This window comes from Petaurus breviceps, unplaced genomic scaffold (assembly GCF_028583685.1).
Source record: "Petaurus breviceps papuanus isolate PSGF00001 unplaced genomic scaffold, PetGlider_PUasm1.0 181, whole genome shotgun sequence".
Classification (NCBI taxonomy): Eukaryota; Metazoa; Chordata; class Mammalia; order Diprotodontia; family Petauridae; genus Petaurus; species Petaurus breviceps.
In genome coordinates, this window is record NW_027185784.1 from 13,496,865 (window position 1) to 13,521,751 (window position 24,887).

The 24,887-nt window shown below is 36.5% G+C and overlaps 1 long non-coding RNA gene across 1 annotated transcript in view; it reads right to left on the reverse strand.

Moving 5' to 3' along the window:
- Positions 1-24,627, reverse strand: part of LOC138160454 (uncharacterized) — a 65,267-nt gene extending 40,640 nt beyond the window's left edge. The window contains exon 1 of the long non-coding RNA XR_011168148.1: positions 24,354-24,627. This is a non-coding gene — a long non-coding RNA (uncharacterized lncRNA). The remainder of the gene's footprint in view (positions 1-24,353) is intronic.
- Between the last annotated feature and the right edge of the window lie 260 nt (positions 24,628-24,887).

Here is a 24,887-nt window from a genome sequence, read left to right on the forward strand (position 1 = left end):
AATTTTCTCACAGTTCCTATCAGAATAATAACTAAAAATGGCTGTTCTAACATAAGAATAATGGCACCATGAATGTTGGGGCAAGAGTCTGATCCTAATTTTAATTAAAACACAATATATAAGATGGTTGAAAATTTGTATATATTAAATTTATAAGCAGAAAAAAATGTCATCTTCCTCTAGTAGTTAAAAAAAAAGTTATGGCTTGGAATAAGACTTTCTGTATTAATCATAAAATTAAATGCTCCTTCATAATCATTCATAGACTTCCTGTCATAAAACTTGAACTTGGTTGTAATACTAATATACACACACACATATGTATATATGTATATAGGAAGTGACTAACTATAATTCCTCCTGGGGCAGAGAAAGAAGTTTGAGTGCAAAAACTTTTTTTTTCTGGTCATCAGAATCATAAGCTTTCTAAATGCCCCTCGTGAGTCCTTAGGCTCACCCTGTGTTCATCTCAAGTGGTTAAAAACCTTGAGAATATCAAGGTCCAAAGGATGTATGTTTTCGTGTGTGTTCATACACATTACAAAAATAGGCTCTTTTCTCTGGTGTCTGTTATTTAAAAGCCACCGAATTCCTAATTTTCATGTGCACTGGTGGGTGGGTGTAAGTTGGGGAGGGGGAGAGGGAAGTAGAAGAACAAAACAGAATCCATATAGACACAGAATGATAGAAGAAGGAATGTATGAACAGATTTGTTTATAAAACAGGACCTAGTGAAATCTGTCTCTGAGCAAGACTGATCTAGAAAAAAAAATAAACATGGAAACACGATAGAAAATGCATGCATGAGTCTCTAGCTAGTTTTTAAGTGATGAAGGTGTGGCAATCTGTGGATTACAACATAAGGACATAACCATGAATTGGACATATACCACAGCTTTAGAAACCTTAGCTCACAAGAAATTATCTTGCCTATTCTCATCACTTCAATGACCATTCTCTGACCCTTAACTCTACATGTGCCTCTAGCCCTGATCTTTTCACCAGCTTTCAGTTCTCCAAATCTACCGACTACTGCATAATTCTGTATAGATGCCCCAGCGCTGTTTTTACAGAGATCCAAAATGTGAGGGCTGTAAGGGACCTCCAAGGTCCCCTAGTACAACTCGTATCTTTCCAGCACGGTACTGCTAACAAGTAGCCATCTAACTTAAACTTGAAAACTCCTAGTGAGAAAGAACCCATTGCCTTATGAGGTATCGCCTTTGTACCATCTCTAATCCTTAATTATGCAAAGGTCAAAATATGTTTCATCAAGTTAAAATGTTTATTTGCAATTCTGAGTTCTTTCTGGACATCTGGCCACATTCCTTATGTGGCCTTCATAGTCATTCTCTCAATCTTCACAACATTCATGTTTTATATGAGAGGCATTATGTTTCCTTATATATCTCTTACATATACTTGGCTCTAATATTTCTTGCTTTCTTGTAGCCATTCATTTCTGTTTGGTCCAGAGTTAGGACCCTTTGGAGTGCTGAAGTGGGCCAGTTATCTACAGAACTTGAGGAGACAATACCAGAAAAAGACCAGGCTGCAATATAGTCCTGGAGGAAAATGCTCATTTAAAACAGAGATATGGAGGCTTTGAAAACAGTTAGGGTCCCACATGGTGGAATTATAACAGCTGAGAGAAGCATTGGTAGAATGTCATAGTAACCACACATCATAAATGGGCCATGTTTGATGGAGAGAACAGAGAAGAGTGCCTGGAAATCGCTTCCAAGGAGACAAAGCTGACAGAGAGTAAAGAATTATATAAACAACTGAGATTTCTTCTGACTCACATATCTGCAGAAAGTGACTGCTTTTCTTCCATAATCCAGGAGGCTATGGAAGGTGTGTCTCGTGCTATATCATTTTCATTTTCCTGAGTGTTCAGGTGCCACTCCAAAGCCCATATGGGGAAAACTTGGATAATTCCAACGTATTTTCATTGAGAAATCCCATTGCAAAGCACCTTGCTTACTTAAACCAACAACCTTCATTCTCCTGGATCATAGAGAAGGAAAGGAAAGAGAGTGCAGAACGGTCTGAGAATAACCAAAACAGATGTCACTTGGGCTATTCCCTAAAACATATATACTTTATTCAGAAAAGAGGCCTTCATGGAAAACCTAGCAACGGTAATTTTAAAAAATTCCAATAATTTTTTTAATGGCAGATACTGACAGCTGATGACAAGCAAAGAAAAAAACAGACGCAGGAAGAACAACAAAGTCTTTGAATGTATTCCTCTAACACAGCCTGGGACAATAACTGGTGCTTAAGAAGAGGCATCATGGTTAGAGAACAATGGTCTCAAAGCTGTGTATGCTTGGCTTCCTTTTAGCCATGAGCCTCTGTGCAAGTCACTTAAGATTCTTTATCTCAGTTCCCTAATTTGTTAAATAGGGTAAGAATACCTCCTCATTTAGGTGTCATAAAGAAAGTTCTCAGAGGTTTAGCAAATATCACAAAAAAGGGTTGGTCTCCAAAAAGAAAAATTAGGTGACCTGGAAAACAAATCAGTGAGAAATCTTTTTTTTTAAAAAACAAATTAATTAATTTATTTTTAGTTTGCAACATTCACTTCCATAAGTTTTAAATTTTTTTCACCTCCCTCCCCCACGCCCCTCCCCAAGACAGTGTACAATTCGATATAGACATATACACATACATTCTTATTAAACATATTTTCACATTATTCATGTTGTATAGAAGAATTAGAATGTATGGGAGGAACCATGAGAAAGAAAAAACAAAACAAAGCAAATAAAGAGAGCGAAGAGAGTGCTTCTGTCTGCGTTCAGACTCCATATTTCTTCGTCTGGATGCGGATGGCGTTTTCCATCATGAGTCGTTTGGAGTTGTTTTAGGTCTTTGCATTGCTGAGAAGACCTAAGTCTATCAAAGTCAGTCATCACATAATGTGGCTGTTACTGTGTACTATGTTCTCCTGGTTCTGCTCACTTCACTCAGCTTCAGTTCATATAAAAATCTTCCCAGGTTTTTCTAACGAGAAATCTTTAAGAATCAGACCATCTGAAAGTCTGAATATTTTATTTTAGGAATTTGTGAAAGAAAATTGCTTATATACATTAGGACAAAAAGACAAAGTGAAAACAGAAAAGACTCTATGGATCATGTCCTGACAGAAACCCCAGAATAAAAACATTCAGGAATATCATAACCAAAATCCTAAGCTTCCATGTCAAGGAAAAAAGACTGAAAAGAAGCCAGAAAAAAATTCAAGACCAAATACCAAGAGAGCACGGGATCACACAAGATTTAGTTGGTATCACTATAAATGAGTGGAAAGGATGGAACACTGTATTCTAAAAGACAACTACATAAACTTACAACTAAGAATAACTCAAAAATCCTTAACAAAAAAGATCAGAGATGAGTATAAACTTTGAAATACAAATGTAAGAGTCAAGAAAAAATATAAAAAGATAAATAAATACAAATGAGAAAGATGAAGAGGGGCAGCTAGGTGGAGCTGTAAATACAGCACCGGCCCTGGAGTCAGGAGGACCTGAGTACAAATCCAGCCTCAGACACTTAACACTTACCAGCTGTGTGACCTCGGGCAAGTCACTTAACCCCAATTGCCCCTTCAAAAAGTAAAAAAGAAAAGAAAAAGGAAGAGATTTTATAAAGATTGAATGTTTACATTCTAATAGGAGAGGGGGAGATAATACAAGTGTCTTCTCAGAACTCAAATGTTACTGGGGCTATGGGTAGTTAAAATAAAATACAATAAAATACCTGAGAGGGGTTTGGGGATAATTTGATTATTTTAAATGATGGAAAAGTGTATGATGGGGAGGGAAATGAAAGGAAATACTGAGAACTCATTTCACATAAGTGGGTTGGGCAAATAGAAATCTATACTAACAAGGAAGGGATCACTTGAACCTTACTTTCATCCAAAGCGGTCAAAGGAAAGTATAACATATACACATACACAAAGACTTTGATGCAGAAATGCATTCAGCTAAAGAGGAAAACAGGAGGGAAATGGGAGAAAGGAAAAAGTAATATGAGGGAGGGACAGCAGGTTATGAGACAATTCAGTCATAAGCAAAATGAATTCTATACTTGGAGTGGGGGAATCGCGAAGAAGAGTTTAAAAGGAAAGAAAGAAAGGGTAACAACCTGTGACTGACATCTGAGTGAGGAAGAGTAAAGAGAAGCAAAGGAGTGAAAGGGAGCACTGGTGCCGAGCACATGTTTCTCCACTCACCCTCTTCTGATTTGTAAAGAAGGGATGAGGAGCACAGAAAGGAATACGTATATGAACAAATGATGGAGGGAAATAAACAAATACGGATTTTAACTGCGAATATAAATGTGATAAACTCAACCCTAAAATGGAAGAGGGTAGCTGAACGGATTAGAAGGCAGAATCCAATATTATTTTATTTATTTAAAAAAATATTTGAAGCATAAAGACTCACATGAAGTTAAAACAGGGCTGGAACAAAGTCTATGACGCTTCAGCTAAACTAAAAAAAAATACAGCAATCAATGTCTCAGACAACAGAACAGCAAAAATAGACTTGATTATAAAAGAGATCAATGGGGAAACTGTATTTTGCTGTAAGGAGTCAAGACAATGAATTAAAACCAATATTTAACATATATGCCCAAAATGACAGGGCATACAAATATTTTGGGTTTTTTTTTAGGGCAATTGGGGTTAAGTGACTTGCCCAAGGTCACATGGCTAGTTTTTGTGTTAAGTGTCTGAGGCTGGACTTGAACCCAGGTCTTCCTGACTCCAAGGCCTGTGCTCTATTTACTGTGCCACACAAATATTTAAAGGAAAAGCTAAATGAGTTACAGTGAAAAAGGGATAATAAAAGTGTAGTAGTAGGGGACTCAATGGACCCCTTTCAGAGCTAAAGAAATGGAACCAAAAAGGAATAAAAACAAAATTAAGTACCTGACTGAAATTGCAGACAATTAGATATGATAGATTCTGGTGATTACTAAATTATTATAGAAAAATGTGTACATATTTCTTAGCTATGCATGACACCTTAAAAAAAAGCTGACCATGCACTAAGGAATAAAAATTTTAAAGACTAATGAAGAAAACCAGAGACAGTCACCATTTCCTTTACTGACCACATTGCAATAAAATAAAATAAATTCAACAAAGGATCACTGAAGAAAAGATTAATAATTAGATTAAATTAATCCTAAAGAAATTATGGATCAAAGAACAAATCAAAGAAATAACAGATGATTTAATTACAGTTTATGACAACATACTAAAATTTTTAGGATACAACCAAAGAAGTCCTTGTAGGAAAAGCTATATCTCAAAACACTTTAATCAATGAAAAAGAATAGATCAATGAAATGGGCATGCAATTTTAAAAAATGGGAAATCCAAAAAATTAAAAAACTGCAGTGACATCAAAATAGATATGAAATTTAAAGAGATTAATAACTTTGAAAGTAAAACAAACTGAATGAACAAAGTACTTTTTAAAAAGTAAATAGCTTACACCATTAATTGAATTGATTTAAAAAGAAAAAGTAAATTATCAGGATCGAAAATGAAAACAGAATTTATAACCAATCAAGAAGAAATAAAGGATATAATTATAGATTATTTTGCCCAGTTATATGCCAATAAAACTGGCAACATTATTATTATTACTATTTTGCTTTTTGGAGGGGCAACTGGGGTTAAGTGACTTGCCCAAAGTCACACGGCTAGTTAAGTGTTAAGAGTCTGAGGCCAAATTTGAACTCAGGTCCTCCTGACTCCAGGGCCGGTGCTCTATTCATTGTGTCACCTAGCCACCCCCAAAATGGCAACTTTAATGAAATGGATGAATATTTTCAAAAATATAAAATATTCAGATTAATAGAACAGTAAGTAGATAATTTAAATAATCTACTCTTTGAAAAAGAAACAGAACAAGGCAAAAATGAACTCCCAAAGAAAAACCACTGGGGTCAGATGGATTTATAAAAGAATTTTACCAAAATTCAAAGAAAAATTAATTTTAACATATGAAAAATCTTTGCAAAAATAGGAAAAAAGGATCCTATCAAATTAAATTCCCTCTTTGATTGAAATGTGGTATTGATACTTAAACCAGGAAGAGTTAAAACAGTGAAAGAAAACTATAGACCAATTATCTCTAATGAACACTGACACAAACATTTAAAATAAAATTTTAGCAAAGAGGCTATACCAATATAACAAAAAGATTACACACTCCAGAGTAAGGGTCGATTCATATCAGCAATGCATGGCTGGCTCCATATTAGGAAAACCATGAACATATTTCACTATTTTTATAACAACAAAAATCATGTGATTTCAAAACAAAAATCTTATAATTATAACAATAGATAAAATAAAAGCTTTGGACAAAATACAATACTTCTTTGTTAAACACACTAGAAAACATGATAAACAAACCTTTCCTTAAATACAGTAAGTAGTACCATCCAAAACTAAAAGCTAGCATTATACATAATGGGGATAAGTGAGAAGCCTTTCCAGTAAGATTAGTGATATTAAAGCAAGTAAGTGCACTGTCACCATTACTCCTTGATACAGTATAGTGCTAGAAATGCTAACTATAGCAAAAAGACAAGACCAATTAACTGAGAGAATTAGCAGAGGCAAAGAGGAAACAAAGTTATTGTATTTTGAAGATTATGTGGTGGTTTATTTAGAGAACATTAATAAGTCAACTAAAATTAAACAGTAATTTCAGAAAATTTGCAGGATATAAAATAAATCCACATAAATCATCAGTATTTCTGTGTATGACCAAAAAAAAAAATCCAGCAGGAAGAGATAGAAAGGGAAATTCCATTTAAAATAATTATAGAATGCTTTGGAGTTTGCCTACCAACACCCACAGGGAATATATGAAAACAACTACAAGGCATTTTTTACAGTAATAAAGGCAGAGCAAAATAACTGGGTAGAGATTAATTAACAGCTCAGGGGAATGCCAAGCCAATATAATAAAAATAAAAACCCTACATTAATTTACTTATTTAGTGCCATAATAATTAAACCAGAGAATTACTTTTATAGAGCTAGAAAAACAATGATATTCAATTAGAGAAACAAAGTCAAAGAAAATTAAAAAAAAAGCGAGAAGAAAAGGATCTAGTAATATCAGATTTAAAATTATACTACAAAATAGTAATAATTGAAAGTATTTGGTATGTAAAAAGTAAAGAAGTCAATCTGTGGAACAAATTAGACTTAGAAGCAAATGAACACAGTAACAGCGCTTAATACATGCAAAGAGCTCAGATATTTGGGCAAGGATTCACTGATTTAAAAAAAAACTGCTAGGAAAACTTGGCAGCAGTCTGGCAGAAATGAAGTTTAGACTAATACTTTATACCATATACCAAGATAAACTGCAAATGGATGATTTGGATAAAAATAGTCACCTCATAAGCAAATTAGATAGGCAAGGAAGAAATTACCTTTTATAGCTACAGACAGAGCAAAGAATTCACATGCAAAAGAAGAAATGAGAAAAGAACAGAAGATAAATGGGAAATTTTGATTACATAAAATTGAGAAAATGTTCTGCACAAACAAAACCAATGTAGCCAAGATCAGAAGGGAAACAACTGGGAAAAATACCTGCGCAAGGTTTCCTGATAAACTAAGATATATAAGGAATATGTATTTCTAAGATATATAAGGAACTGATTCAAACTCATAAGAATGTCATTCTCCTCAATAAATGATTAAAGAACAATTCTCTTTTTTGATATAATTTTTTAAATTTTGACCTCCAAATTCTCTCCGTCCTTCTAGTACCTCCCCCAACCAATAAGAAGTAATGATATCTATCATACATGTGAAGTGACACAAAATAGATTTATTAATCACGTTGCAAAAAAAAAGTAAAAATATTATGTTTCAATCTGCATTCAGACTTCATCAGAGAGCTCAGATTTGCCCAAAGTCACAGGCTAGTAAGTATGTCAAGTGTCTGAGGCCGGATTTGAACTCAAGTCCTCCTGACTCCAGGGCCGGTGCTCTATTCACTGCTCTTTTAATTTTTTAAATAACAGCATTTTTTATCCTAAGTCCTTCAGAATGGTCTTAGATCATTATATTGATTGGAATCTTCACTGACCAGGTCTTTCACAATCAATCACTGTTTCAATGTTGCTTTTACTATGTACAATATTCTCCCAGTTATGCTAACTTCACCCTGCATCAGTTGATACAAGTCTTCCCAGGTTTTTCTGAAACCACCCTCCTTGTCATTTCTTATAGCACAATAGTATCCCATCACAATCATATAACACAACTTGTTTAGGCATTCCCCAAGCTATGGGCATCTCAATTTCCCATTCTTTGCCACCACAAAAAGAGCTACACACACACACACACACACGTACATGTAGGTCTTTTTTCCTTTGATCCCTTGGGATACAGAACTAGCATTTATTGCTGGATCAAAAGGTATGCACAGTTTCATAGCCCTTTAGGCATAGAAAAACAGGTAATTCTCAATGAAGTTATATAAGCTGTCAACACCCAAAGGGGAAAAATGTTCCAAATGACTAATAATTAGAGAAATGCAAATTGAAGTAACTCTTAGGCTATACTTCACACACATCAGACTGGCAAAGCTGACAACAAAAAGAAAAATGGCAAATGTTGGGAGGCACTTTGAAACATATTACTGGTCCAGTCATTCTGGAGAGCTATGCCATAAGAGTTACTGGCTGATCATACCCTTTAACCCATTCATACCACTCTTAGGGCTAAGAATTCAAAGAATATAGGGAAAAGATCCATATGTCCATCAATATATTTCTAATAGCTATTTTTGTGATGGCAAAGAATTGGAGACTGAAGGGATACCAATTGGAGAATGACTGAACAAGTTATGGTAGATGAATGTAATGGGATACTATTATTAAGCTAAAAAATGGATGCTTTCAGAGACACCTGAGATTTGCATGAATTAATACATACTTCAGTGAACAGAATTAAGAGAACAATTTGTACTAGAAAAATAACACTGTAAAAACAAAACAATTTTCAAAACCTTAAGAACTTTGATGAATGAAATGATCAATCATTATTCCCATAGGCTGTTGGTGAAGAATGCTATACCGCTTATTGACAAAGGTGATAGACTAAATAAACATTCACAATAAGCACATCTTTTTTTTATTTTGCTTGATGATACATATTTGGTACAAGTATTCTGTTTTTGTTTATTTGGGTGATGGAGGTAGGAATGAGAAGAAGTAAGTTCTTGTTAACTGATATAAAATAAATTTTAATTAAAAAGAATCAAACTGTACAGATGTATCATAACCACCCCACAATAGAAAGAATTTACTAATTACCTCCTGAACCCAAATTAACAACACTCAGATATAGCAAAACCAAACTCAACATTTGTTAAGTAGCCGGAAATAAAAAAGTTCACACACCAAGGAATCACAACTGGAATCACCCAAGACAATGTAGCAACTATATAAAGAAGAGAAAATCTTGGAATGCTATATCCTGAAAGGCAACACAACACGTCAATCAAAAATAACTTACCATGCTGAACAAACATAAAACACTTATTAAACACTCACTATATATCACCCAGGGAAAATGGATCTTTAATAGAATAGAGGCCTTTCAAGCAAGCATTCCTGATGAAAAGAGAACTGGACCTTTGAATCTTCGTAATGTAAACATGGAAGACAAAAGAAGCCTAGAAAGGTAAATGCATTTGAGCAACCTGAACAATCCAAATGATGATGGATTTCTTAATTTCAAAGAGAAGTAGAAGAGATGAAGGTCATTTCAGAATCCCATTGTCTTCAAGGTTCAGAGAAAGAAGAGGGAAAGAGAAACACAAGACCTCAGAGTAGTTTTGCTCACAGCAAAGAAAAAAAAGACTAGGGAAGAAATGATGAAGAAGGGAAAGAAACTCCCTATGTTACTGAAATTAGAGTAAGAAGAATATACATAGAAGAAGGGATGCAGAGAGTGGGTATCTCATGAAATTCACCCTTATATGAACCATGCAAATGTGTATTGAATACACATACAAAGTTTAGGGTAGAAACAAATTAAATTCAATAAGGAAACAGATGAGGACAGAGGAAAAGGAGAAGGAATTTAAAGAGGGTACAGTCAGGGAAGGAAGAGAGAAAAGCAAAACAAACTTCCACCCTGGAAGCTATGATTAGCTTTATTTAAATTTGCATTATTTGAAGTTATAATTATATGTAAAATATGTTATTTGGTTCCAGCCCAAAGGAAATATGCAATGAAGTTTTAAAAAATTAGTTTCAACCTGTTTAGTAAATATAATACAATAGCAAAATATAAGAAAATAGATTCAAATTCAAGAGTTGTTACAGAGTAGCAGAAAGAAAATTTTTAAATATTACTGAATACATAAAAATTTTGAAAATATAATAAAAATGCATAGCATCAGTTGTTTGAACTTTCTTCTCTTTTTAAAATCTTTGCACATATGCTATTAGGTATAAATAATTTTATCTACATTTCAGTACATTTGCATGTTAACAGTCTCACACAATGAACACCACGTAGTTGGATGACCTGGTACATTATTTGAAATCAGTAATACTTCAAATGAAAACTGCAATATTCTTCAACAGCTGGGCTAAAATAACTTGAAAATGAGTCTTTGAAAACAGCTTTAGTCCCTTCTGCTTTCTTATTTGACATCTAGATAATTGGATGCAACTGATGGCTATCACTTCTCACAGATCAAGGATTTTGAGATTTATAAATGAGCACTGGTTTTAATTTAAAATTCTCTTCTGAATTATCCTCCAATAAAAGTGTTAGGCTACCCTTAGACACTTTATTCAAGTTGAGCTTTTCTTATCTTAGAAATGTTAAGTGCAGCTAGGCGATACTGGGAATAGAGCCCTGGGTCTAAAGTCAGGAAAACCTAAGTTCAAATCTAGTCTCAGGCACATGACAATTAGCTGCTGTGCTCTCGTGTGCACAAGCTTCTCCTCCAGTAATTTTAATAGTATGCCAGTGAACTAGATTTTTTTGAAGTAACTGAATCAGTCAATTCTTGCAGTAAAAGTTTCATCACTATATACTTCACTTCTATTTTCTTTCACTGCCCTAAATAGACTAGAAGCCTCTGTCTGAATGGTTCTGTTAAGAGGAATGCATTTCTGATCACAATCTTCAATTGAAACACACATTGAAAAAAGATACTCCTTTTATTATCTTCCAGCCTTCTTTTTCTCCCTCCTCCAAATAAAAAAAACAAAAAACAAAAAAATACATAAAATCAAACAAAACAGATTCTAACATTGGCTTATTTTGAAAAATATTTTTCTCTCGCTCAGCATCTTAATTTTTCATCACCTCTCTCTCAGGGGATAAGCAGCTTACTTTATCACCAATACTCTGAATGTGTAATTGATCACTACATTGATCAAAGTTCTTAAATCTTTCAAATCTGTCTTTACAATACATTGTTCTATAAACTGTTCTGGAGAACCTGGTTCTGATGACTTTACTATGTATGTATTCATACAGGCATTCCCAGGTTTCTTCGAAATCACCCTTTTCATCATTTTTATAGCAAAAATAATATTCCACTGTACTCATATGCTAAAATTTGTTTTGCCATTCCCTAATAGATGGGCACTCAATTTGTTTCCAGTTAATTGATTCTATTAAAAGAGCTGCTATAAATATTTTTGTTTAAATTGGTTATTTTCCTTTTTTCTTTGATCTCTTTGGGGGAGTACCAAAGTAGAAGGGCTTTTTTTTTTCAGTTGAGTAAAAAGGAAGAGGCACAATTTCATGTCTTTGAGGGAACAATTCTAAATTACTTTCCAGATGGCTGGACAACATTTCAGCTCCATCAAGTACTGATTTTTTTTTTCTAAAGCCCCTCCAACAATGTTATTTTCTCCTTATTTTTATCATCTTTATCAATCTGATGTTTGTGAAGTATAGCCTTAGAGTTGTTTTAATTTGCATTTCTAGACTCAGCAGTGATTAAAAAATTTTTTTAAATGGTCATTGATAGCCTTGATTTCTTCCTTTGAAAACAGCTTGTTTACATCCTTTGACCATTTATTTGTGGCTTTCATCCATTTTTTTTGAAGAATGTCCAGATCTTACCTCTGGAGATTATTCAAGTATAAAACTGCAAGGTTCTCTCTCTTTTTTTAATACTAGCAACTACTCTAAAAATAATGCTAGAATGTAGATGTTAGTTAAACCATAGTTCTCTCTGTAAAACCCAAATGGAAGTTGCATATTGATAATTCGATTTCTGTAGTGGATACTGATGGTACTGATAATAAGCAGCAACAGGTACAGCAGAAGCAGTAGAAGACTTAAGGGGCAAATTCCTCGCTTGAGAGCGATTCAGGTGGAAAGACTGCTTTGGACAGAATCAGGGGAACAGTATTGGGTTTCTTGCCTTCAACCAGGTCACCCAGCCATGGAAAGTGCAGTTCTGCTGGACACAGAACATTTTGGATGTTTGGAAAACAACTGTCTGACTGCTAGATTACTCTACTGATGTGAACAGAAACAATTGTTCCCTTTCTCTCTCCTGTGACTGGCATCTTTGACGTCATAATGGCCAGGAGCCATCTGGAGGGACCAAAAAACCCCAACCCCAACCCCAAGGCATAGGCTTCAATGCTCTTTTCTACTGAAGGAACAGGGTAAGTTCAATCTACATTCAGTGTCTACTAAAGTGATAGAGGGTTGGCACTGACAGAGGTGGAAAAACTGGTGAATGCCTTAGTAGCCTCTGATCTGACAGCATTCTCTTCAAAAGTTAACTTAAATCAGTGTAAAATCCTTGGGTTAAACTTGCTTCAGATATAATAAGGTAAAATGGAGAATGCCTAAGAAAATATTATGGATGGCTTAGGCATTCACACTGCTCATGCATTTGAATTCAGACAAGCAGGCATGTTCAAACAAGCGATGTCACACTGCCTACAGGTAAGCCACCTCTGAATTGCTGGGAAGCTCATGAAAGCTGGAAGGACCTTCTCAGTTTTATTTGCAGGGACAATTGGTACTCTCTATAACCTTAAGTCTTTCACTTTGCAACCCCTTTACATAGGAGCTTTGAGTATTCCGTAGCCAGTGTCTGAATAATGGATGAAAATGTTTAGATTCTGACATGTATGTCTCACCATTATCTATTCTTCAAAAAATGAATTATATGAACAAGGCTTAAAAAGTGTATATACCTAAGAGTGACTAAAATGTCCTCACTTCTGACCAGGAGATCCCAAAACGATGTGTATGTGCTAAAGTGGTCAAAGACAGAAAGGTCTCATACATATCACTATATTTATAGTAATGCTTTTTTATTGAGGCAAACAACTAGAAACAAAGTATATACATTCATTGATTGAGGAATGGTTAGACTCACTGTGGCACAAGACTATAAAAGAATATTACTGCATTGTAACAAACAATGAATGTGAAGAATTCTGATACTGATAGGAAGAATTACATGAACTGATGCACAGTGAAGTTAAAAGAACCAATAAAAGAATAAAATGCCTTTCACTGTTGTACAGTTGTTTCAGTCCTGTCCAACTCTTCATGAGCCCGTTTGGAGTTTTCTTGACAAAGTCACCGGAGTGATTTGCCATTTCCTTCTCCAGGTCATTTTCCAAGTGAGGAACTAAGGCAAGCAGGATCAAGTGATTTGCCTAGGATCACAGAGCTAGTAAAAGTCTGAGGCTAGATTTGAATTTAGAAAGAAGGGTTCTTCCTGACTCCAGGCCCAGTACTCTATTCACTGTGCCACCTAGCTACCCATATGATGACTACAGCAATGGAAATGGAAAGACAAAAAAAGGAGGGGAATAACTGAATGTTGTATAATTATAATTAGAAAGTTTATAGCTAAAAGACATGAGAAAACGTATTTTTTCCTTTCATTAGACAGATGGGGTACTATAAATGTAAAACATCACATAAACTATCAGACTTGGCTGATATGTTGATCGATTTTTTGGAAAGGCTTTTTTTTTTCTTTCCTTATTTTTTTTTACAAGAAATGACTCCCTGGGTAGGGAAAAGGGAGAAGGGATATATTTGGAAATGAAGTTGACATAAAAACAAAAGATATCAATAAAGTTTGTAAATGTAGAAGACAAAAATAGCTTACGTTACAACCTAATACCAAAATCAGCATTGCATTTAGCAAGAAAAATGTTCTGTAATTCATTTATATGGTGAATCACTATTACAGTGCAGACAACTTACAGGGAAGTTTTCTTATCAGTACCTGTCTATAGGATATATTACGTTGCTACCACAAATAGTCTTCATTATTTTACTAAGTTTGATTTTAAGCATAATAGCTTATAATAAACTTGATAGTCTATTGAACCCTACTTGACAGTCGAAATCATGAAATCAAGTTTTAAACTATCTGTGAAATGTAAAATACTTTTCTTCCAGGTAAAGTGGGGGCAGGAGGAATAGGTGTCAGACAGAGGAAGATATAACATGGGAGGTCAGTGCTAAGAGAAATGTTTACTTCACAAATCCTTATCATACAAAATGTGTGGGACTTCCAATCTGAAGCTTTACACCTATGTTCTCACATCTTTAATTAAACGAACAGATCTCTAAGGATTCTTTCCTTATGAAAATCCATAACCCTTTGTTGTCATCATAATAGATGTTGCAAAAGTTCATTCACATTCAAGGATAAAGACAAATGAACTTAAAATTTTGGCTCAAGCCACATTCACTCACAATACCAATCAGGGAATTCATTTTTCTGTTCTCAGATAAAAATAAAATATTCTGTGCAGATATCTGAGTGCTGAATCTAGTCTTTAGACTCACTTGATCTTACTACCTTAGGCAAATAAGAAGATCTTATACGCATTTTCCTACTATTAAAAATGTATCTAATTTATAATTTATCTAATCACCCTTGATTAAACAAGAATAAGATATGTTGAGAATTTAAGCATCTTTTGGAGGTGCTTTCGCTTTAATGGGCTTAAACTTATCTGTCACCCTAGTTCTGGTTTTATAGGAGGGATGCCTTTATGACTGCAAATCAAATACTGTTAAATTTCTCTTGATTCAGTATTAAACCTGAATTTTCTAAGTAGAGAATGATGAGATTTCTGTGGCTTTCTGTGGTTACCACAAAGAGAACACATTTTCATTGTTCTTATTTAACGATGTAAGGGAGATGGATGGGAGAAAGGAAAGAAATTTCTGTTAAGGGCTCAAGGTTTTCCAGTTAGGTATATCATTAAAAAGATCAGTCCATGAAAGCAGTAACTTCTGAGAAGCCTATAGTACAAGGCAAAAATCCATAAAACAATTTAATTCAAATCCTACTTGTCTTCACTTGAAGGCAAATGGTGTAGCCATCTGGTTATTTAGAAGAAGCCAAAAATATCAGATGAGATCTAGATTTAGCACATGTCAAGAAGTACCACATTTAATCTGTTCACATAATACCTAGAACTCCAGGGCCATGATGGTAGTCATGATGTTGATGTGTTAAGTAATTATTTATCAGGCATCAATATTCTGCTTAAAACACTTATAACATCATTCACAATGTTCTATCTGCAATCAGAATTATTATAAAGATACTTGTCAATCTTTTCAGACTTATTTAGACTCAATTTCCACTCGAAACCTACTCTTTTAGTTAAGATACTTAATCAATTTTAAAGCTTCCTGAGCTGCTACAATTTCCCACTGATTCTCTTTCCAGTACTGCTATTCCCTCTGAGTCAAACACTGAGAAGGTTCTTAGGAATCTTTAAAAACTCTTTAACTTTAAAAATGTTGGCTGCTATTAGCCTGAAGGGTTAGAGAAGATGGGAGCAGCACTGAGGGGGTGTAATGGGAATGCAAATTTGGAAGATCTTCCCTGCCCCTAGGCTAAAATGCACCTGAAGCCTGGGGAGGGAGGCTTGTTTTTCAGTAGATACTTCTTGATTGGCCAGTGAGTCAATAAGGTTGTTACATTCTCTGAGCCAGGAGAAGGCTATATAAGCCCTGATGTGTAGCTTTGTTTTGGGACTCACTTTGAGAAGTGTTCTGTGATCTGATCTGAATTCTGGGAAGCCGTTGTTGAGAGTCCCCCGGCTTTGAAAAACCCAGATGTGGAAACCCAGATGTTGACTGGGTATGGATGTAATGGTTGGACAGTTTGGAAATCTGTCTACTTGATCTGTTTCTGTCTTGATAATTCTGCCTGTATGCTTTGAAGTTCGGGGTGCTGACCTTTTTCCCCTGAACAAGGTAAACGATATATGTCTGACTGATTAAAGTAAGCTTGTTAACCCATTTTGAGTTGCTTTCCTTTATCAAAGCAGATCCAAGAACCTGTGGTGGCGGCAAACCCTGAGAACACTTGGGGTGCTTGCTGCTACAGGGGGCTTTGTAGAGAGCAAGATCTAGCTTTAGGTCTTCATACTCTGCTTAGAGACCCACCTAGTCTTCCCCACTTTTCTCAGCAAAAGCCTAGGGAAGACCAGAAGCCTAGCATCACTAGAGGCCTACAGGAAAAGACATACAGATGGGCCAAATGACATAAGAGGACTCTCAATTACGTCCAGCAGTTCTAGGAAATACATGGGATGGTGGGGAGGAAGAAAGAGGGTGGTATTGAGAAAGGCCTAGCACTCCATTGAGGAAACAAACCTCTTACAAGAAAACGGTTAAAGATATAAACAACAGTATTTGGGGCCTGTTAGATTCACAGCAATGGATACAATGGATAGAGTCAACTGCAGATTTGGAACTGAGCAAGGAGAAGGAGACAGAAAAGGAACAAAGGCCCAAACCTAAGTCAAACTGCCAGAGGATTGAGCCCAATCCCAGGAATACATGCAGAAGGTGGGGACTAGCCTTGAGCAGCAGGTGCAGGACAAAAAGTATGCCCTGCCCATCCCATCTAGAGTATGGGAGAGTGTGTGTGACCAGAACCCAAAGCTCCAATCCAAAAAACCAGGGTAACTGCACAAGTCCAAGAAGAATCTCAAAGAGACTGTCCTGGCACTACATGGGGACCTGGAAGAAATGGACCCAGAGTTACAAAATTTAACATTAAAGGAAAGAACAACTGAGTGGGAAAGAATGGCAAGGAGAATTAATAGCTTAGAAATGAAACCCATGAAAACAAAGATGCTCAAACAAAAAGAAATAACTTCCTGAAACCACAAGGAATATCAAAACAAAATCAAAGAATTTTTTAAAATGTGAGGCATGTATAAAAAAAACTGACCCAGAAAATGGGTTAAGGAGAGAGAGAATGCATTACAGTTAATGTTGGGTTTGTGACCATGCACAGCAATGGAGGCTTCCAGGAATGAGCAACCAGCAATAGCAGGTTTGTGTAGTAAGACTTTATGTGGCAGGACCTGTCCATGAAATAGCCTGCCCACGGAAAGGTGGCAAACAGCAGACACAATAGCAAAAGGAGTAACTGGGGCCTGAGACAAGGGGAACCTGGAGAAAGAGTGACTGGGAGCCACAAATCGGCTGTCAACTGGATAAACAAAGATGGCAGCATGGGAAAATCTAGAGACAGAGGGCACTTTTCACTGAGGTCTTCAGCCCTGGGCTTATCTTGGAATACATGCAGACTGCAGAGACTTTGTTCACCTCTTTCTTTTCAGAACCATGTGTTCTGATGGGGCTTGAGTTCCAAACTACTCTAGAGGGAAGGGAAATGGCACCATACTTATGCAGCATTGTGGTCAAGATTACTCCCTGTTATTATTATTATTATTATTATTCATTGCTTTCAAAGAAATGTTTTATGGTTCCAATGCTATTCTCTCCCTGGGTCTGTTAGCATGATGAGCACCTACTAGGTGAGAGCAAAAGTGAGTCACAGAAATAAGATATTCAGATTGTACTCCATCTCAGGGAGGGGGAGAAAATTTGCAACTCAAACTCTTATAGAAATGAATGCTGAAAACTAGAAACAAATTGAAAAAAGAAAATTTGAAAAGAAGATATTATTGAAAACTGCCACAATCTGAATTCAAGTCCAAGAAGTTAGAGGTTTTAGGACTGCTGGCTATCTCTTGCTAGATAGCTCTATTACAGAACAGTCAGCATGTTAGGAAATAAGAAGGTTGGAACTTGTGTCAGTGAATGGATTTAAAGAACAATGAGATTTCTAACAACCCCATTTAAAGGGACTTTCTTTAGACTCAGCACCTTGGGGATGTCAAAACCAGTTTGAGAAGGGACAGATACTTGGTTTTTCATCCTCTAGTCAATGGCAACTTTAGTTTTTGCAAATGAGCCAATCTCTTTCAAGTTAAAACTGTATCCATGAGTGTGTCTATTGTGCGTGCTGCAAAAAAGCAACATCCTCGGTCAAAGAACACCTCACAATTAACATAATTTATTGATCAAGATAACAGATGTCATCAAGAGCAAAGTACAACAACAGAACTGACAGCCAGGCAGACTGGCTGCATTGTAGAAACAGATAATACAAGTCCTTCATTGTCTGGATCCCTGTAGAAATGAATGTGATTTAGACAATGGCCTATGTGCTAAGAAGCACAGAAAAGGCCCCACAAGGTAACAAAATCAAAGAGCTGGAAGCACCCTCGGAAATCATCTAGTCCAATCATGTCTTATGGATGGTGAATCTGAGTCCCATAGGGGGAAAGTGACTTGTTATAGGTCATCATGATCTTTGGTGGCAGAATTGGGACTCCATCTCTCAGCCTTTGGCTTCTAATCCAGAATTCTTTCCATTTGCTTTACTTTTCCAAAATATAAAAATGCTCCAGAGAGGTAAGATGTAAAGAACTGTGGGCTTTCTTAATGGGGGGAAAAAATCTAAACAAATGATCATAGCAAGTCCATGGTTTGAGAATGATTACTAACAGGAGAAGAAATGAAATGAGTTGAAATGCTGAACCCAATGAATTTCTAAGACATTTAATTTTGCCTGAATTTCTTGGATCTATGTAGGTATTGGGTCAGTCTAGGTTCCTATTAGAGTAGAGACAGAATGAAGAATACTCCTGTCTTCTGATGCTCTAAAGGTTATTGACCAATCCCAAAGACCCTAAAGAGACAAGGTTGGGGGATGGTCTGAGTTTGGGGTTTGTACCCCTATTTTAGAGTCTGGGTATCTCTCTCTGAGAGGAGGCCCAGGATCACTCGTACTCCTGGACTTGATGAATCACGGCCATAACTTAAAAGGCACAAAACGAAAACTCTGGCGTAAAAATTGTGGGTTTTCTGGATCTTCTGAGAGCAACTTCTCTCCACCCTAATTCCTGTGCTTTGGCTCTGATGAGCATCCACATCTGGGTTTGTACTTACAGCCTGGAAGGGCCCTTGACCAACTTCATGGCTTCTCTCAGCTTGCAACCAGTTAACATTTGTCTAGTTGTATCTAACATTGTGCTAGGGACAAAATATAGGATATAGTCCCTGTCTACAAAGAATTCACAATCTAGAGTTTTCTGATCTCTTCTAGAGTTCTTCTATTTCACTGATTTATGTAGCTTTAGAAAATTGGGAGATGATGGGGAGGATTTCCACAATTATGCAAGCACACTGCGTTAGCACTGGCCATCTGTCAGGCAGACAAAAACCACTTCTATGGCGATGTTAATGTGCACCTACTGCACCTATAACTCCCACCCTGGCTAAGAATTGGATCCACTGCCTTCTAGGGACTAACAGTTTGTTGGAATCTTCAATGCACAAGGAGTTCCATAACAGAGCTAAAATCTTATGGTCAGCAATGAAGAGTTGATGTCTTCAATCCATAAGGATGCATAAGAGAAAAGAGGGTTCAGTAGCTGTGACCCCCCCAGGATATGCTCCCAATTCCACAAAGCCCTCAAATGAGCCATTTTTTTCTTTTCTGTGCTTTGATTTGCTTGCTTATAAAAAGGAATTTTGATCATTGTTACAGTAAAATTGAGCATATAAAACTGCTGCCAGATTCCCTGATGAAATATGCTTTATTAACACAAAGCAAATGTGACATTTGGGAGGCAGTGAAAAAATTACTCAAGGAGGGGTCAGGAAATCTGGGTTCTAGTCTCCAATCCACATATGACTTACTGAGTCATTCAATAAATGACTTTAGATAATTTAATCTTGCTATAGAATTAAGCAACCACCCTGCCACAGTCAAATAAACACAGTTCCCCTGGCAATTGATGGGGTGAGTAGATGGGTAGGGAGCGTCCTGTGGGTCTAGAGAGACCATTCTCAGTACTGTGTCAAAGGTTCAGTTAAACTAAAAAGCCTTTTAGGCTGTGAAGCCTAAAGACAGAGATCCCTCCAAGCTCTTGGCACAGCTCCCCTGAAAAAACCCTGGGAGGGTCAGCAGGACCCAGCCACCTCAAAAACTTAACAGGACTCAAATGACCCACGGGGCTAGAGCTTGGTCATGCCACCCCTGACTTGCTCATGGCAAGTTTCTATTAGGCTGGACTACCCCAAGGAATAGCTAGTTCATGTGCTGCAATAACTAGGCATGCAACAAGGCATGTTTTGAAAATCACTTTCAGTACTCACAGCACTGACGACACTGATTGCAGATTGTTTCTCTGGTAATGAGAGGACTGGCAGCTAGGGTAGCGCAGTGGACAGAGCTCTGGGCTTACATCTTCCTGAGTTCAAATCCAGCCTCAGACACATTAAATGTTCTCCCTGAACACTCTTCCACCCTTGCCCCACAAACACACAAGTCTATAGCTTTTTTGTTGTTTTCATAATCCAATGGTTTCCTAAAGATCCTAGGAATGCAACTGAAAGATTCACCTCGGTGTAAGGCTACATTTAATAATCAAAGCATCAAAGAAATTACAACTATGCAATATACACATATTATATACATACACATATATATTAGGCTGTGTGTAAGGATACAGGACATATAAGGTAATGTATTAGGATATAATCCCCTCATTTTATATAGGAGGACACTGAATCTACTCTGTACTGAAGGAAATGTGGAGCAGGTACTACAACCATTTTGACCTGTACGCGGTTGGGGGCAGGGAGTGGCAGATAGCAGGGGACTCAATTCATTAGTTTTCCTTCTTTAATTTTGAAATCTACAACTGAGGTTCTCCTTCACGGCTCCCAACCCCCAGCAGACATAAAGACATTTATTTGTGTTATTGGTGTTCATGGTGCACAGGTTGTGGTGACTAAAAATGACAGTGGCTGTGGAGGAGACAAACTGGATGAAGGAAGAACAGCTTCACTCAATTTATAGTGATGGTGGCAATAGGATATGGCAGAAGGAGACAACTTTAGGGCCTAGTGAATGGACAGTGAACATTGTAAAGCTGATACATTTTGCTGTGACCATTTCTTCACACATCCTTGAGATAATGTATACAAAACACGATATAAACATCAACTATTACCATTATATAATAAAAGGGCATAAATATACCAGTGCTTATCTTTCAAGAGAAGTGTGAGATATTAATTAAATGAGTTAATTCATTTACTAATTCAACAAATGGGCAGCTAGGTGGTGCAGCAGATAGAAGGCCAGGCCTGGAGTCAGGATGACTCTTCCTCCTAAGATAAAATCCGTTAAAATACAAGCCGTATGACCCTGGGTAAATCACTTAACCTTGTTTGCCTTAGTTTCCTCATCCATAAAATGAGCTGGAGAAGGCAGTGGCAAACCACTCCAGTATCTTTGCACAGAAAACCCCAAATAGGGCCACAAGGAGTTGGACACGACTGAAAACTGAACAAGGAGAAGTTCTCTTATGGTTTTAATGTGCTATAATTTAATGAAATATGCAAAGAAACAGTAAAATACCTAAAAATACAAAACATGTATATGTGTACACATATGTACACACAGAAGTGTGTGTGACCCACGGTCCAGCATCACAACTACAGACTCACTTGGGTTCTGTTTAATCTTGTAGTTTAAATAAGTAACGCTGAGGTTTGTGCTTGTGTCTGGGTTTTCCCTCAAAAGTAAAGATCTTCTCCTGAGTAGGGGGCTACATATGGATGAACAGATGTCTCTTCAGGGAATTCAGTCCATTCTGGCTCTGAGCCTCCACTCAGGAGGGTCTGGTCCAAGTCTCCTCCCTGTATCTGGTTTATATTAGCTGTTCTACTGTTCTCTCTCTAGAAAGGTGCTATCTCCTCTTCTACCTCCCTTCTTCCCCCCCCCCCCCCCCAATGCTCATTATAGGATACCTGGTCTGCATCTATCCCCGAGCCTCCTTCACTAGGGAAAAGCGAATACACGTGTATATCCATTATATAAGGATTCCTATATATTAGATATCATATGGGGACTACTTGTATAAGGCATAATATATATGTATACATAGATATCTGTGTTTCTATATATATACACACACAATAATTTTGGAGTACTTGAATAATGTTTTATATACATACACATATACATATCTTTACACATGTATATGACATTTTTCAAGTATTCAAAAATTCCTGTGAGAGGCAACATGCATAGTTGATAGTCATTCTTATGGTCAGAAAGAACCAAATTCAAGTCCCATTCATTTCTGAATCATACTGGAAAGTATGATCAAGACTAATCACTTCCAGAAAATGAGTTTTTTTTTTTAAATGACTGTAAGCTGGATATCAGCTGCCCTTAGTATAGAATGTTTCTTCACCTAGAATACCATACAACTAATAAAATCATGGCTCAGAGTGAAAAAAATTCCACAAAACTACAATGCACACATTTTAACAGGTATCACCATTAAACAAATTTCTAGAAGATGTGTGAACAGATGTAATTAGGAGACCTGGGTTCCAATTCTGACTCTTGATCCTTGTGCTGTCCGAGACAAGTCCTTTAACCTTTTCTTCAGTCTCAATTTCCTTATGTGTAAAATGCATTATCTAACTTACAGAGTTGTGGGAAAACTTCTTTGTAAGATTTAAAGCACTATCTAAATGTAAGCTATTATCATCTGTGCTTCAAGTAGAACTCAACTTTACTGGTTAGTGAGGTTAAGTTACACAGATTTACATACATACCACAGTGTTACAGAAATACACATCTTGTATGTCCATACACACGTATGTAATCTGACATCACACATGTAACCTGTTTTTCATAATGTAATCTCTATACACATGCAATCTGTTTCACTTACATGGCAATTCATTTCATATTTACATGGTAGTTCAGCCACTGATTATTAATTCTACTATAATATTTTGTGTTTAAATATACTTTAATGAAATAAGTTTTTCAAATCTTGATTACAGATCCCTATTTTCCTAACTTCCCACAGACTTAATGGTGCTAGTTAAACAATTTTAAGCTCTATGTTCTTTTTCAGGACTGTATATCCTGTTTAGCTCCATGTCTGTATTCACTTTAGCAAAGCACTGCTGGTTAGTAACATCAACAGAGACACAGAACAATTTCTAAGACTTTATGTTATAGACATATGCAGTTATTTATGCATTGGTGGATGCAGCTTCTGTAATGGAAGTTTCTAATAAAATCATAAATCTGAACCCAACAAACAATCAAACATCCTAAATTAGACATTATAATTGCGTTCCGTGAAATGAAAGTCTACCTGTTTTCATCAAAGAAACAGAAATGCCACTCTATAAAAACTGATTTTTCCTTTAGACAGAAGGCAGCATACTTCAAGAGGCAGCTAGGTGGCTGAGTGCACAGAGTGCCAGGTACGGAGTCAGGAAGACTTGAGTTCAAATCGGGCCTCCAGACACTTACTAGCTGTGTGGCCCTAAGTCACTTAACCTTGTTTAACTTGTTTTCCTCATCTGTAAAATGAGCTTAAGAAGGAAATGCAAACTACTCCAGTAACTTTGCCAAGAAAATCCCAAATGGGGTAATGAAGAGTCAGACATGACCAAAAATGACTAAACTAAAACAGCACACTTCAAAAGAACAAAGGAGGAAATGACCTATCTCTTTGAAAATAGAAGGGATCTTATTCAGAGTATCAAAGTGAGCTCCAGATGTAGTCACTTAATAACTCAAGAAAAAATTGTCAGATCAGGCAATTTTCTGCCTCTTCTGTTGAACAGAAAAAATATTCATTTACCTTTTTTCCCCTGGTTTGCTAAACTATTGTTAAAAGATAAAAACAAAACAAGTGAATCAAAACTCTTGAATATCTACACATGGCCACCTTCTCTTGCGCCAGTCAGGTCTCAGAATGCGGAGAGTAGGATCCAACTAGGAGGTGAGGGAAGGCCAGTCAAAGAAATGAATATCCACATTAAGAATAATGTGTAGGGGTAGCTTGCAAATCCAAAGTAAAAAAAACCATAGAGTTGCTTTTTGCCTTACCTGTTAATTTGTATTATCCACATATCTTCTCTCAGTTGATTCTAGCTGTGGTCCAGTGAATGGTTTCTTCTTTCAAGAATTTCTTCCACCACCTGTGAAAGTTACAATGTTTAATCTAAATATTAAATAAACCTTTCAAAGCTAGAAGACTAAATTCAACTCCAAAGTCTGGTAGGAATATTATCTTACCCATCATTCATGTTTCAACAAAGACAAGAAACTTCCCTAAAATGACATCTTGTGTATTTTCTGCCTGTTCTATATGAGTGCTGGATCGAAATGAATGGCTAGTAAGTAAATACCAAGACAGGGAGAATCTTGGTCGGTTGACTCAGATTTGGCAAAGGCCAAGGGGAATAGATGGTTCTGCATCTAGTTTGGAATGTTGTGGCAACTTGGAAAGAGTTGGGTCTCTAAGGAAGAAGTCGCCACATGTTAGAACAGAAGTCATTGGGTTTGGCAGAGAACGGAATGAGGGAATAACAATAAGCAGCACCACTTTCTGTCATGACGGAGACATGCTGGCCAGTAGAC